This window comes from Sycon ciliatum, chromosome 6, assembly GCF_964019385.1.
Source record: "Sycon ciliatum chromosome 6, ocSycCili1.1, whole genome shotgun sequence".
Lineage (NCBI taxonomy): Eukaryota > Metazoa > Porifera > Calcarea > Leucosolenida > Sycettidae > Sycon > Sycon ciliatum.
In genome coordinates, this window is record NC_088648.1 from 31,892,214 (window position 1) to 31,907,666 (window position 15,453).

The window sequence follows — 15,453 nt, forward strand, 5'->3', positions numbered from 1 at the left end:
TAGTAGTAGTAGTAGTAGTAGTAGTAGTAGTAGTAGTAGTAGTAGTAGTAGTAGTAGTAGTAGTAGTAGTAGTAGTAGTAGTAGTAGTAGTAGTAGTAGTAGTAGTAGTAGTAGTAGTAGTAGTAGTAGTAGTAGTAGTAGTAGTAGTAGTAGTAGTAGTAGTAGTAGTAGTAGTAGTAGTAGTAGTAGTAGTAGTAGTAGTAGTAGTAGTAGTAGTAGTAGTAGTAGTAGTAGTAGTAGTAGTAGTAGTAGTAGTAGTAGTAGTAGTAGTAGTAGTAGTAGTAGTAGTAGTAGTAGTAGTAGTAGTAGTAGTAGTAGTAGTAGTAGTAGTAGTAGTAGTAGTAGTAGTAGTAGTAGTAGTAGTAGTAGTAGTAGTAGTAGTAGTAGTAGTAGTAGTAGTAGTAGTAGTAGTAGTAGTAGTAGTAGTAGTAGTAGTAGTAGTAGTAGTAGTAGTAGTAGTAGTAGTAGTAGTAGTAGTAGTAGTAGTAGTAGTAGTAGTAGTAGTAGTAGTAGTAGTAGTAGTAGTAGTAGTAGTAGTAGTAGTAGTAGTAGTAGTAGTAGTAGTAGTAGTAGTAGTAGTAGTAGTAGTAGTAGTAGTAGTAGTAGTAGTAGTAGTAGTAGTAGTAGTAGTAGTAGTAGTAGTAGTAGTAGTAGTAGTAGTAGTAGTAGTAGTAGTAGTAGTAGTAGTAGTAGTAGTAGTAGTAGTAGTAGTAGTAGTAGTAGTAGTAGTAGTAGTAGTAGTAGTAGTAGTAGTAGTAGTAGTAGTAGTAGTAGTAGTAGTAGTAGTAGTAGTAGTAGTAGTAGTAGTAGTAGTAGTAGTAGTAGTAGTAGTAGTAGTAGTAGTAGTAGTAGTAGTAGTAGTAGTAGTAGTAGTAGTAGTAGTAGTAGTAGTAGTAGTAGTAGTAGTAGTAGTAGTAGTAGTAGTAGTAGTAGTAGTAGTAGTAGTAGTAGTAGTAGTAGTAGTAGTAGTAGTAGTAGTAGTAGTAGTAGTAGTAGTAGTAGTAGTAGTAGTAGTAGTAGTAGTAGTAGTAGTAGTAGTAGTAGTAGTAGTAGTAGTAGTAGTAGTAGTAGTAGTAGTAGTAGTAGTAGTAGTAGTAGTAGTAGTAGTAGTAGTAGTAGTAGTAGTAGTAGTAGTAGTAGTAGTAGTAGTAGTAGTAGTAGTAGTAGTAGTAGTAGTAGTAGTAGTAGTAGTAGTAGTAGTAGTAGTAGTAGTAGTAGTAGTAGTAGTAGTAGTAGTAGTAGTAGTAGTAGTAGTAGTAGTAGTAGTAGTAGTAGTAGTAGTAGTAGTAGTAGTAGTAGTAGTAGTAGTAGTAGTAGTAGTAGTAGTAGTAGTAGTAGTAGTAGTAGTAGTAGTAGTAGTAGTAGTAGTAGTAGTAGTAGTAGTAGTAGTAGTAGTAGTAGTAGTAGTAGTAGTAGTAGTAGTAGTAGTAGTAGTAGTAGTAGTAGTAGTAGTAGTAGTAGTAGTAGTAGTAGTAGTAGTAGTAGTAGTAGTAGTAGTAGTAGTAGTAGTAGTAGTAGTAGTAGTAGTAGTAGTAGTAGTAGTAGTAGTAGTAGTAGTAGTAGTAGTAGTAGTAGTAGTAGTAGTAGTAGTAGTAGTAGTAGTAGTAGTAGTAGTAGTAGTAGTAGTAGTAGTAGTAGTAGTAGTAGTAGTAGTAGTAGTAGTAGTAGTAGTAGTAGTAGTAGTAGTAGTAGTAGTAGTAGTAGTAGTAGTAGTAGTAGTAGTAGTAGTAGTAGTAGTAGTAGTAGTAGTAGTAGTAGTAGTAGTAGTAGTAGTAGTAGTAGTAGTAGTAGTAGTAGTAGTAGTAGTAGTAGTAGTAGTAGTAGTAGTAGTAGTAGTAGTAGTAGTAGTAGTAGTAGTAGTAGTAGTAGTAGTAGTAGTAGTAGTAGTAGTAGTAGTAGTAGTAGTAGTAGTAGTAGTAGTAGTAGTAGTAGTAGTAGTAGTAGTAGTAGTAGTAGTAGTAGTAGTAGTAGTAGTAGTAGTAGTAGTAGTAGTAGTAGTAGTAGTAGTAGTAGTAGTAGTAGTAGTAGTAGTAGTAGTAGTAGTAGTAGTAGTAGTAGTAGTAGTAGTAGTAGTAGTAGTAGTAGTAGTAGTAGTAGTAGTAGTAGTAGTAGTAGTAGTAGTAGTAGTAGTAGTAGTAGTAGTAGTAGTAGTAGTAGTAGTAGTAGTAGTAGTAGTAGTAGTAGTAGTAGTAGTAGTAGTAGTAGTAGTAGTAGTAGTAGTAGTAGTAGTAGTAGTAGTAGTAGTAGTAGTAGTAGTAGTAGTAGTAGTAGTAGTAGTAGTAGTAGTAGTAGTAGTAGTAGTAGTAGTAGTAGTAGTAGTAGTAGTAGTAGTAGTAGTAGTAGTAGTAGTAGTAGTAGTAGTAGTAGTAGTAGTAGTAGTAGTAGTAGTAGTAGTAGTAGTAGTAGTAGTAGTAGTAGTAGTAGTAGTAGTAGTAGTAGTAGTAGTAGTAGTAGTAGTAGTAGTAGTAGTAGTAGTAGTAGTAGTAGTAGTAGTAGTAGTAGTAGTAGTAGTAGTAGTAGTAGTAGTAGTAGTAGTAGTAGTAGTAGTAGTAGTAGTAGTAGTAGTAGTAGTAGTAGTAGTAGTAGTAGTAGTAGTAGTAGTAGTAGTAGTAGTAGTAGTAGTAGTAGTAGTAGTAGTAGTAGTAGTAGTAGTAGTAGTAGTAGTAGTAGTAGTAGTAGTAGTAGTAGTAGTAGTAGTAGTAGTAGTAGTAGTAGTAGTAGTAGTAGTAGTAGTAGTAGTAGTAGTAGTAGTAGTAGTAGTAGTAGTAGTAGTAGTAGTAGTAGTAGTAGTAGTAGTAGTAGTAGTAGTAGTAGTAGTAGTAGTAGTAGTAGTAGTAGTAGTAGTAGTAGTAGTAGTAGTAGTAGTAGTAGTAGTAGTAGTAGTAGTAGTAGTAGTAGTAGTAGTAGTAGTAGTAGTAGTAGTAGTAGTAGTAGTAGTAGTAGTAGTAGTAGTAGTAGTAGTAGTAGTAGTAGTAGTAGTAGTAGTAGTAGTAGTAGTAGTAGTAGTAGTAGTAGTAGTAGTAGTAGTAGTAGTAGTAGTAGTAGTAGTAGTAGTAGTAGTAGTAGTAGTAGTAGTAGTAGTAGTAGTAGTAGTAGTAGTAGTAGTAGTAGTAGTAGTAGTAGTAGTAGTAGTAGTAGTAGTAGTAGTAGTAGTAGTAGTAGTAGTAGTAGTAGTAGTAGTAGTAGTAGTAGTAGTAGTAGTAGTAGTAGTAGTAGTAGTAGTAGTAGTAGTAGTAGTAGTAGTAGTAGTAGTAGTAGTAGTAGTAGTAGTAGTAGTAGTAGTAGTAGTAGTAGTAGTAGTAGTAGTAGTAGTAGTAGTAGTAGTAGTAGTAGTAGTAGTAGTAGTAGTAGTAGTAGTAGTAGTAGTAGTAGTAGTAGTAGTAGTAGTAGTAGTAGTAGTAGTAGTAGTAGTAGTAGTAGTAGTAGTAGTAGTAGTAGTAGTAGTAGTAGTAGTAGTAGTAGTAGTAGTAGTAGTAGTAGTAGTAGTAGTAGTAGTAGTAGTAGTAGTAGTAGTAGTAGTAGTAGTAGTAGTAGTAGTAGTAGTAGTAGTAGTAGTAGTAGTAGTAGTAGTAGTAGTAGTAGTAGTAGTAGTAGTAGTAGTAGTAGTAGTAGTAGTAGTAGTAGTAGTAGTAGTAGTAGTAGTAGTAGTAGTAGTAGTAGTAGTAGTAGTAGTAGTAGTAGTAGTAGTAGTAGTAGTAGTAGTAGTAGTAGTAGTAGTAGTAGTAGTAGTAGTAGTAGTAGTAGTAGTAGTAGTAGTAGTAGTAGTAGTAGTAGTAGTAGTAGTAGTAGTAGTAGTAGTAGTAGTAGTAGTAGTAGTAGTAGTAGTAGTAGTAGTAGTAGTAGTAGTAGTAGTAGTAGTAGTAGTAGTAGTAGTAGTAGTAGTAGTAGTAGTAGTAGTAGTAGTAGTAGTAGTAGTAGTAGTAGTAGTAGTAGTAGTAGTAGTAGTAGTAGTAGTAGTAGTAGTAGTAGTAGTAGTAGTAGTAGTAGTAGTAGTAGTAGTAGTAGTAGTAGTAGTAGTAGTAGTAGTAGTAGTAGTAGTAGTAGTAGTAGTAGTAGTAGTAGTAGTAGTAGTAGTAGTAGTAGTAGTAGTAGTAGTAGTAGTAGTAGTAGTAGTAGTAGTAGTAGTAGTAGTAGTAGTAGTAGTAGTAGTAGTAGTAGTAGTAGTAGTAGTAGTAGTAGTAGTAGTAGTAGTAGTAGTAGTAGTAGTAGTAGTAGTAGTAGTAGTAGTAGTAGTAGTAGTAGTAGTAGTAGTAGTAGTAGTAGTAGTAGTAGTAGTAGTAGTAGTAGTAGTAGTAGTAGTAGTAGTAGTAGTAGTAGTAGTAGTAGTAGTAGTAGTAGTAGTAGTAGTAGTAGTAGTAGTAGTAGTAGTAGTAGTAGTAGTAGTAGTAGTAGTAGTAGTAGTAGTAGTAGTAGTAGTAGTAGTAGTAGTAGTAGTAGTAGTAGTAGTAGTAGTAGTAGTAGTAGTAGTAGTAGTAGTAGTAGTAGTAGTAGTAGTAGTAGTAGTAGTAGTAGTAGTAGTAGTAGTAGTAGTAGTAGTAGTAGTAGTAGTAGTAGTAGTAGTAGTAGTAGTAGTAGTAGTAGTAGTAGTAGTAGTAGTAGTAGTAGTAGTAGTAGTAGTAGTAGTAGTAGTAGTAGTAGTAGTAGTAGTAGTAGTAGTAGTAGTAGTAGTAGTAGTAGTAGTAGTAGTAGTAGTAGTAGTAGTAGTAGTAGTAGTAGTAGTAGTAGTAGTAGTAGTAGTAGTAGTAGTAGTAGTAGTAGTAGTAGTAGTAGTAGTAGTAGTAGTAGTAGTAGTAGTAGTAGTAGTAGTAGTAGTAGTAGTAGTAGTAGTAGTAGTAGTAGTAGTAGTAGTAGTAGTAGTAGTAGTAGTAGTAGTAGTAGTAGTAGTAGTAGTAGTAGTAGTAGTAGTAGTAGTAGTAGTAGTAGTAGTAGTAGTAGTAGTAGTAGTAGTAGTAGTAGTAGTAGTAGTAGTAGTAGTAGTAGTAGTAGTAGTAGTAGTAGTAGTAGTAGTAGTAGTAGTAGTAGTAGTAGTAGTAGTAGTAGTAGTAGTAGTAGTAGTAGTAGTAGTAGTAGTAGTAGTAGTAGTAGTAGTAGTAGTAGTAGTAGTAGTAGTAGTAGTAGTAGTAGTAGTAGTAGTAGTAGTAGTAGTAGTAGTAGTAGTAGTAGTAGTAGTAGTAGTAGTAGTAGTAGTAGTAGTAGTAGTAGTAGTAGTAGTAGTAGTAGTAGTAGTAGTAGTAGTAGTAGTAGTAGTAGTAGTAGTAGTAGTAGTAGTAGTAGTAGTAGTAGTAGTAGTAGTAGTAGTAGTAGTAGTAGTAGTAGTAGTAGTAGTAGTAGTAGTAGTAGTAGTAGTAGTAGTAGTAGTAGTAGTAGTAGTAGTAGTAGTAGTAGTAGTAGTAGTAGTAGTAGTAGTAGTAGTAGTAGTAGTAGTAGTAGTAGTAGTAGTAGTAGTAGTAGTAGTAGTAGTAGTAGTAGTAGTAGTAGTAGTAGTAGTAGTAGTAGTAGTAGTAGTAGTAGTAGTAGTAGTAGTAGTAGTAGTAGTAGTAGTAGTAGTAGTAGTAGTAGTAGTAGTAGTAGTAGTAGTAGTAGTAGTAGTAGTAGTAGTAGTAGTAGTAGTAGTAGTAGTAGTAGTAGTAGTAGTAGTAGTAGTAGTAGTAGTAGTAGTAGTAGTAGTAGTAGTAGTAGTAGTAGTAGTAGTAGTAGTAGTAGTAGTAGTAGTAGTAGTAGTAGTAGTAGTAGTAGTAGTAGTAGTAGTAGTAGTAGTAGTAGTAGTAGTAGTAGTAGTAGTAGTAGTAGTAGTAGTAGTAGTAGTAGTAGTAGTAGTAGTAGTAGTAGTAGTAGTAGTAGTAGTAGTAGTAGTAGTAGTAGTAGTAGTAGTAGTAGTAGTAGTAGTAGTAGTAGTAGTAGTAGTAGTAGTAGTAGTAGTAGTAGTAGTAGTAGTAGTAGTAGTAGTAGTAGTAGTAGTAGTAGTAGTAGTAGTAGTAGTAGTAGTAGTAGTAGTAGTAGTAGTAGTAGTAGTAGTAGTAGTAGTAGTAGTAGTAGTAGTAGTAGTAGTAGTAGTAGTAGTAGTAGTAGTAGTAGTAGTAGTAGTAGTAGTAGTAGTAGTAGTAGTAGTAGTAGTAGTAGTAGTAGTAGTAGTAGTAGTAGTAGTAGTAGTAGTAGTAGTAGTAGTAGTAGTAGTAGTAGTAGTAGTAGTAGTAGTAGTAGTAGTAGTAGTAGTAGTAGTAGTAGTAGTAGTAGTAGTAGTAGTAGTAGTAGTAGTAGTAGTAGTAGTAGTAGTAGTAGTAGTAGTAGTAGTAGTAGTAGTAGTAGTAGTAGTAGTAGTAGTAGTAGTAGTAGTAGTAGTAGTAGTAGTAGTAGTAGTAGTAGTAGTAGTAGTAGTAGTAGTAGTAGTAGTAGTAGTAGTAGTAGTAGTAGTAGTAGTAGTAGTAGTAGTAGTAGTAGTAGTAGTAGTAGTAGTAGTAGTAGTAGTAGTAGTAGTAGTAGTAGTAGTAGTAGTAGTAGTAGTAGTAGTAGTAGTAGTAGTAGTAGTAGTAGTAGTAGTAGTAGTAGTAGTAGTAGTAGTAGTAGTAGTAGTAGTAGTAGTAGTAGTAGTAGTAGTAGTAGTAGTAGTAGTAGTAGTAGTAGTAGTAGTAGTAGTAGTAGTAGTAGTAGTAGTAGTAGTAGTAGTAGTAGTAGTAGTAGTAGTAGTAGTAGTAGTAGTAGTAGTAGTAGTAGTAGTAGTAGTAGTAGTAGTAGTAGTAGTAGTAGTAGTAGTAGTAGTAGTAGTAGTAGTAGTAGTAGTAGTAGTAGTAGTAGTAGTAGTAGTAGTAGTAGTAGTAGTAGTAGTAGTAGTAGTAGTAGTAGTAGTAGTAGTAGTAGTAGTAGTAGTAGTAGTAGTAGTAGTAGTAGTAGTAGTAGTAGTAGTAGTAGTAGTAGTAGTAGTAGTAGTAGTAGTAGTAGTAGTAGTAGTAGTAGTAGTAGTAGTAGTAGTAGTAGTAGTAGTAGTAGTAGTAGTAGTAGTAGTAGTAGTAGTAGTAGTAGTAGTAGTAGTAGTAGTAGTAGTAGTAGTAGTAGTAGTAGTAGTAGTAGTAGTAGTAGTAGTAGTAGTAGTAGTAGTAGTAGTAGTAGTAGTAGTAGTAGTAGTAGTAGTAGTAGTAGTAGTAGTAGTAGTAGTAGTAGTAGTAGTAGTAGTAGTAGTAGTAGTAGTAGTAGTAGTAGTAGTAGTAGTAGTAGTAGTAGTAGTAGTAGTAGTAGTAGTAGTAGTAGTAGTAGTAGTAGTAGTAGTAGTAGTAGTAGTAGTAGTAGTAGTAGTAGTAGTAGTAGTAGTAGTAGTAGTAGTAGTAGTAGTAGTAGTAGTAGTAGTAGTAGTAGTAGTAGTAGTAGTAGTAGTAGTAGTAGTAGTAGTAGTAGTAGTAGTAGTAGTAGTAGTAGTAGTAGTAGTAGTAGTAGTAGTAGTAGTAGTAGTAGTAGTAGTAGTAGTAGTAGTAGTAGTAGTAGTAGTAGTAGTAGTAGTAGTAGTAGTAGTAGTAGTAGTAGTAGTAGTAGTAGTAGTAGTAGTAGTAGTAGTAGTAGTAGTAGTAGTAGTAGTAGTAGTAGTAGTAGTAGTAGTAGTAGTAGTAGTAGTAGTAGTAGTAGTAGTAGTAGTAGTAGTAGTAGTAGTAGTAGTAGTAGTAGTAGTAGTAGTAGTAGTAGTAGTAGTAGTAGTAGTAGTAGTAGTAGTAGTAGTAGTAGTAGTAGTAGTAGTAGTAGTAGTAGTAGTAGTAGTAGTAGTAGTAGTAGTAGTAGTAGTAGTAGTAGTAGTAGTAGTAGTAGTAGTAGTAGTAGTAGTAGTATTTTCACTAGTTTGAGGGAAAGAGACAAACATAAGTAGTAGTATTATGTGCATTTTCACGTTGAAGTCGACCGATAGGTCCACTTCTTCGTTTGTGCTGGACAACGAAGGCAGGAGGATAACAAAATTATGATACGCTGTGAGAAAAAATTCAAACGATCACTGTATCAGAACCAAAACAGCAGAAATCAGAATAAAAGGGGCAAAGGAGCCGCTGAAGTATAAAGTCAGTGGTGGGTGAACAATGCAGCCTAGAGCGTTGAGTGATGGTGTGGTGGATCAGCAACAAAGGCACCATCCAAACATACAAGGTTACATGTACGTTGAGGAGAAGTCAGATACTGTATTGCAGTGATAGTATTCCTCTCTAGTGTGGGCAATTAGAGTAGGTATGCTTGTCATTGCTTGACTCATTATAATTGGATGTCTTGTCGTGTGACTAGCCCTTCGCGCAATATCGATCGAGGTACATGGTACTTGGTACATGTACTGTAGCGGACATGGAAATCCAGTCGCTTCACCGGGGCCGGCGCCCTCAGCGGGTACAGAATGCGGCGTGCACAGTCATTAGTATTGATCCGATGCGACCAGCGCGCTGCAGCGCATAAATGCATGTACATGTGTGTACCGCTTATCCACGGCTGCATGGCCAGTGCCCTGGGGCCACTAGACGTGCGACCGGATTTCCATGTCCACAACACAGTACAATCATGTACATGTACCTTCCTCTACGCAATATGCATGTAGGGTGTGTGGAGTGGATTAAGAAGAGGAGCAGAATTTGAGCTATTTCCAACCATAAACTTTGTGTGGTGCTCTTCGAGCACCAATATCCAGTTCCTCCTACGCCTACGGGGAGCCTTTCATGGGCGGATCTGTCCTACATGTACATGATTGTATTATGAATACATGGCCATGAATTTCGGAGTAGGGGACTGATTCTAGGGGATGTTGTACTCTTTTAGAATGGATTGTTTTCATGTTGGTTGGATTTTATTGCTCTCAACATCAACAATCTATGCACTGAACAGTTTGTGGTGATTCGAGAACATAAGATAGTCGCGATAATAGAGAGGTTTTGCATGGTTATGCGGCAGTTCACAGAATCCAATTTCACCGTGTGACGTTTCACAGATTCCCAACTCACGGAATGACACTTCACAGAGTGTCAGTCTCACAGAATGCACTATTCACCGACACCCAATTCAACGAAAACCCAGTTCACAGACTGACTTATTCACAGACAGCCCATTTCGCCGAGAGTGGACAAAAGTGGGCAGCGGCGGACACCACTGTTCCCGATTGCGCTGTGGAACGTACACGACCGCACTCTGATGGGAAAGGACCGCACAAACAACGCCCAAGAAGGATGACATCGTCGGTTTGCATGGATGTCACCTGCCACCATCCGACTATTTGGAAGGTTATGGAGTGTTTGAAAATTGAAAATGGAACGTCCAAAGCTGAACCGAATTTCGGAATGCAAAACCTCTCTAATAGCGCCATTAATCTCTAGCGATCGTTTCCAACTATACATTAGCATCGTCATCACTGTATTGTCATCAAAATAATACGTGCATATGCCATGCTGCCAGGATCTCAATCGCCGAATTTGTAGCCAGCTAACCTTGCGAATGATTTCCCACTTGATGAGCAGGTTGAGTAGGATACTGGTGCCCGCGATGGCCTGCCCTGTTGGACTGTGATACGCTCCCGAGTCGTGCGAACCAGGAAAGCAGAACTCGAAGGGTGTGAGCTTCCCACACGCCTCCAAGCCGTTCATCCAATCCGCCATGTCTTCTCGCTAGCTCTGCTAAATTTCTCACTCCAAAACCACTGGTCCCGGTTTAACAAAATTGTAATGCTTAGCTTCAAACAATATAGTTTGTGCAGAAACTGCAACGGGGTGGCTTCTGAGGAAGACTTGGCGATTCGGTACCAGCACACACCCCGTGTACATGCAGATAGGTCTCTCGAAGAAAAGTCTTTCAATTTCGCTCAGACCTGCAGATACTTTTAACATTGGTCGCTAAACAGGACGTCGGTACATTTATACATGCCTACGGGGTGGAAGAGCTCCTGAATACCACGAGAAAGCTGTCTGCAGTCACCCCTACCCCGCTGTTCGCATTCGCAAGTAATGGCTAGGCCCGGAGAGTATTTACATCACAACAACTATTCCCTGTTTAATCGACACTGTTGCGCGGGACTACATGTACATTTACACCTCCTGTACATCAACAGTATATCGTGAGGCTGGCTTCCTTTCTTACGCTTGTGCTCTTTGTTCCACAATACCCACGACGAACAGTGCTTTTAATCGCTAGAGGCTAAAAGGAGTATTGACATCGCAACAATTATTCCCTGTTTCATCGACACTGTTGCGCGGGACTTAATGTACATGTACACCTCCTGTACATGAACAAGTATCGTGAGACTGGCTTTCTTTCTTACGCAAGTGCTCTTTTTCGACAATACCCACGACGAACAGTGCTTTTAATTGCTAGAGGCTCATGCGTTCCTCCGTGTATTGTTCTGTTCATGTCCGCCAATTGGCGCACTAATTGTCCAATTAGAAACGTACATGATTGTACTTGTATTGATTACACCCGTAAAAACGGGGTAATGCCACTGCATGTACAGTAAAGTCATGTAAAATGCGATCGAGTGAGTCACGTTTGCGCCCTGCACCTGTTCGATCTCCGTGCCAGTGTTCGTCACTCTAGGACTGCACAGCGCCCGACGTGGCACCGACTCGCTACATGTACTTATACAGTCATGTACATGTACACACTATGTATAAGTACTTTGAAGTACATGTACAGTGTAGTTGAATGTACATGTAAGTGTAAGTTAGTGCATGGCAGGGAGGGCCTTATGTACCTGTACATGTATAGGATATCGCACGGTTCCGAGGGGATTATTTTTCAAATCCCGAAGGCGCACAGCGCAGCGGGGGTTATTATTATTATTATTATTATTATTATTAACTGGTTTGAGGGAAAGAGACAAACGGGAAAGGTCTGAAGAAAAAATTGACTGTCACCACCAGGACTCGAACCAGGGACCCTCGCTTGTAGCCAGCGATGCTCTAACCACTGAGTTATGGTGTAGTCGTCATCCCAGCAGAGGCCGTTCAACATTTTCTTCAGACTTCGTAACTCACACTTCCTGTGAATCCACACAGGCGGGAGGGACGCAGCCCTCACTGTAACCCACACACTTCACGTACAAACTAGCACGCGGGGAGCCCCAAGTCATAAAATATTAACTGGTTTGAGGGAAAGAGACAAACGGGAAAGGTCTGAAGAAAAAATTGACTGTCACCACCAGGACTCGAACCAGGGACCCTCGCTTGTAGCCAGCGATGCTCTAACCACTGAGTTATGGTGTAGTCGTCATCCCAGCAGAGGCCGTTCAACATTTTCTTCAGACTTCGTAACTCACACTTCCTGTGAATCCACACAGGCGGGTGGGACGCAGCCCTCACTGTAACCCACACACTTCACGTACAAACTAGCACGCGGGGAGCCCCAAGTCGTAAAATATTAACTGGTTTGAGGGAAAGAGACAAACGGGAAAGGTCTGAAGAAAAAATTGACTGTCACCACCAGGACTCGAACCAGGGACCCTCGCTTGTAGCCAGCGATGCTCTAACCACTGAGCTATGGTGTAGTCGTCATCCCAGCAGAGGCCGTTCAACATTTTCTTCAGACTTCGTAACTCACACTTCCTGTGAATCCACACAGGCGGGTGGGACGCAGCCCTCACTGTAACCCACACACTTCACGTACAAACTAGCACGCGGGGAGCCCCAAGTCATAAAATATTAACTGGTTTGAGGGAAAGAGACAAACGGGAAAGGTCTGAAGAAAAAATTGACTGTCACCACCAGGACTCGAACCAGGGACCCTCGCTTGTAGCCAGCGATGCTCTAACCACTGAGCTATGGTGTAGTCGTCATCCCAGCAGAGGCCGTTCAACATTTTCTTCCAACTTCGTAACTCACACTTCCTGTGAATCCACACAGGCGGGTGGGACGCAGCCCTCACTGTAACCCACACACTTCACGTACAAACTAGCACGCGGGGAGCCCCAAGTCGTAAAATATTAACTGGTTTGAGGGAAAGAGACAAACGGGAAAGGTCTGAAGAAAAAATTGACTGTCACCACCAGGACTCGAACCAGGGACCCTCGCTTGTAGCCAGCGATGCTCTAACCACTGAGCTATGGTGTAGTCGTCATCCCAGCAGAGGCCGTTCAACATTTTCTTCAGACTTCGTAACTCACACTTCCTGTGAATCCACACAGGCGGGTGGGACGCAGCCCTCACTGTAACCCACACACTTCACGTACAAACTAGCACGCGGGGAGCCGCAAGTCATAAAATTATTATTATTATTATTATTTTTACTATGTTCACATAACATAATTGCACTTGAAAACACCACCATTCCGGCCACAGGCTCTCAGCTGCATCAAATAAATAACTTTGCCAATGTTTCGCCCATTGGGCATCATCAGGGCATTGAGGAAGGGGAGGCAAAATTACTACGAAATATATAGACGAATAATGCAGGCAGACGAATGTTCTAGAACTAACACATCGTGGTGACACAATTGGCAAGGCCAGCAAACTAAACAAGCATCACTTGTAAGGTGACCTAAACAAAACGAAAGATGAGAAAACTCACACATACACACAGACACAATTTGGCAAGAAAACTAACACTAACACTAAAGTTTACAATCATCACCTGTAAGGTGACCTAAACAGAAGAAAGAGGACTAGTAAGACTATCACAGCACGTACAGGAACACTTTCAAGTGTGGGAATGCTAAAGGCGATCTATGTACATGTATATGACAGCGGTGTATGTGCAAAGTATGTGTATGTGCTGTGTCAGGTGATAAAGTCCAGTGGTATTCTGAAGAAACATAACATAATTATGAAAAATAATCCTCGTGGAGTCGCGGACACTGTGCATTATCCTGTATAGACCACACTTATCGGGTGATCAGCAGCGCAGCATGAACCAGTGCAGTGTGAACGGAACACTGAAGTCAGTTCTGATGATACCGGTAGCCATTGTTTTGTTCGTCGCCTCTCCAGTTTTAGATCCACTTGTTGGTTTGACTGAGGCGAGTGCGGAATGTCTCAGCGCTTTTTCAGCACCTCCATGAGCGACACTGACTCACGCTGCTATCTGGGGTTCACGAGGTGTTTGTCGCGCTGGAAACGGAGCGTCTCTGTAAGTTTGTATCCCTGGTGATGTTTGTGCCTGGAGAGCACTATAGAAGTGGTGCTCTTCAGGCACAATCTTCCTCAGCCTACTCAAGCTCAACTGATGAGGGGTGAATTCCCCGAAACACTGTGTATTGAGCAGGGAGTGGTGCATTCTTGCAGGTTTGCCGAGTTGACGGTTCGATGGACTTCTCTTGTGCTGTGGAAGTGAGAATTCAAGTTGGCAGGAAGACCGCGAGCTCCCATGTTGGGAGCAACACACTCTTCCGCTACTATCGCCGAAGTCGCACCAACCTCTTCTTCACGTTATTTGCAATAACAATAATAATATACATGTACATGTAAAATAAGATACACCTTGCAACGGGATGCTGCAGACAGTTTTTAAATTCTACTGCTGCAGTGCATGTCTAACACTAGCACTGTGTGGGTGTACCCCTTACAAGTCGTTATTATCATTGTTACATTTTTACATGATGTTACGGGGCGTTGCAGGGATAATGAACATGGCAATATCCGGATATCCTTTCCATTCATGACACATTAATAGTCATTATGTTACCTGGAGCTGTTGGCTTTACATGTGCATGTAGATTGGGTATCTAGGATCAGATACTATATACCCAATCTATCACTCGCGGAGGGACAGAAGCGGAGAGAGAAAGAGTAGTGTGTGCGCGAGTGCACAATCATGTACTGTACATACATGTATACATGTACATGTACATGATTGTATAATGACATTGAAGGTGTGTTGGGGGGAGGGGGGGGGGGGGCTTTAGGTGGCGCTGCACTGCTTAGTCATGACATTGATTGACACTATTAAAGACGACCAATAATCCTTACGCGGAGTAAAGTGGAGTAAAGTGGAGTACACTGGAGTACAGTGTTGCATTGTGACTACAATCATGTGCATGACTGTACAAGTACATGATGTAAATACTTATTGAACTACTTTTCATTTCTTGTGAAGTTGTGTACCAAAATAGCTGTTGCAGCACCTCGCCTTCAACTTCAAGGGCATTGAAACGTCATGGAACATACTGTAGTACTGAAACCTAATAATTATTACAAGTATGTGTTGTGAGCCACAGTACTTTTGGGGCATGGGCTGAGTTTGGGCAGCCATACCCATGTCGGTCATGATGAAATCTAAGATTCTCTCTTTTTGGAGAATACCTATCACTGAAGTGCATGGCTTTACCCGTATAACTAAGTTTAACTTAAAATGATCCATTTGGTACATTAATTTTCTTAATGTGCCCAAGCTCCACTGCAGCCACTTCATTAAATGGAAAACCTTACACACACACACCATCTTCCATCCAAGTGGTATCTTCGAAGAGATTGGAGATGGTGTGTGTGTGTGTGTGTGTGTGTGTGTGTGTGTGTGTGTGTGTGTGTGTGTGTGTGTGTGTGTGTGTGTGTGTGTGTGTGTGTGTGTGTGTGTGTGTGTGTGTGTGTGTGTGTGTGTGTGTGTGTGTGTGTGTGTGTGTGTGTGTGTGTGTGTGTGTGTGTGTGTGTGTGTGTGTGTGTGTGTGTGTGTGTGTGTGTGTGTGTGTGTGTGTGTGTGTGTGTGTGTGTGTGTGTGTGTGTGTGTGTGTGTGTGTGTGTGTGTGTGTGTGTGTGTGTGTGTGTGTGTGTGTGTGTGTGTGTGTGTGTGTGTGTGTGTGTGTGTGTGTGTGTGTGTGTGTGTGTGTGTGTGTGTGTGTGTGTGTGTGTGTTTTTTTCTCTTGAGAGAGGAGGAAGCAGTTTTTGGAGCTCCGAACTCTTCTTTCTTCGTAGTGAGTTTAGGGCCACGGGCTGGCTCCTGGCTTCTGCCAGGGCCAACCCTGGTGAGTAGAAAACACTTAGTGACGCGGTGTTAGACAAGGCAGTCTTCATCTTGCTGCCGCGGAGGAGGAAAATTCAGCGTTGACGACATGGCCACTTCGGATGTGACCACTCGCGCTGACCCTCTTTCGCCTGGGTGTAGAGGTCTTGCAAACCCTCGCCCAGAGTCTTTCCACTCGCGTGCACCAGCGGCTCGAAAGGTTGTTCTGTCTCTGGGAACGTGGAACGTCAGGACTCTTGTCGACACTGACGGAAATTTGAATACGGCGTCCAAAGCAAAAAAATCAAGGAAAGTTTGTTCGAATATTCGCGAGGAGAGAAAAATTGCCGCCGCCGTCAGGATATCGCACGGCATCGTTGTACATCGCGGCGTTCAATAGCAATTATAACCCGTGGGAATGCGCCGTCACGTCAGTCGTTGGGTCCTGGTGCCGCTTCCCGGAGACAGCGCTAATCCAAGAGCTGCCCCGTATGGGGCCACTTAGCCAGTCATGGCAGTGGAGAGAGAAGAAGAGAAGAGAAGTGTGTGTGTATGTGTGTGTGTGTGTGTGTGTGTGTGTGTGTGTGT

General features: G+C 40.1%; 1 long non-coding RNA gene across 1 annotated transcript in view; it reads left to right on the forward strand.

The window, feature by feature from the left end:
- The window catches only part of LOC135818954 (uncharacterized), a 173,995-nt gene extending 158,773 nt beyond the window's left edge, over nucleotides 1-15,222 (forward strand). The window contains exon 4 of the long non-coding RNA XR_010553841.1: nucleotides 15,075-15,222. This is a non-coding gene — a long non-coding RNA (uncharacterized LOC135818954). The remainder of the gene's footprint in view (nucleotides 1-15,074) is intronic.
- Nucleotides 15,223-15,453: the final 231 nt, after the last annotated feature.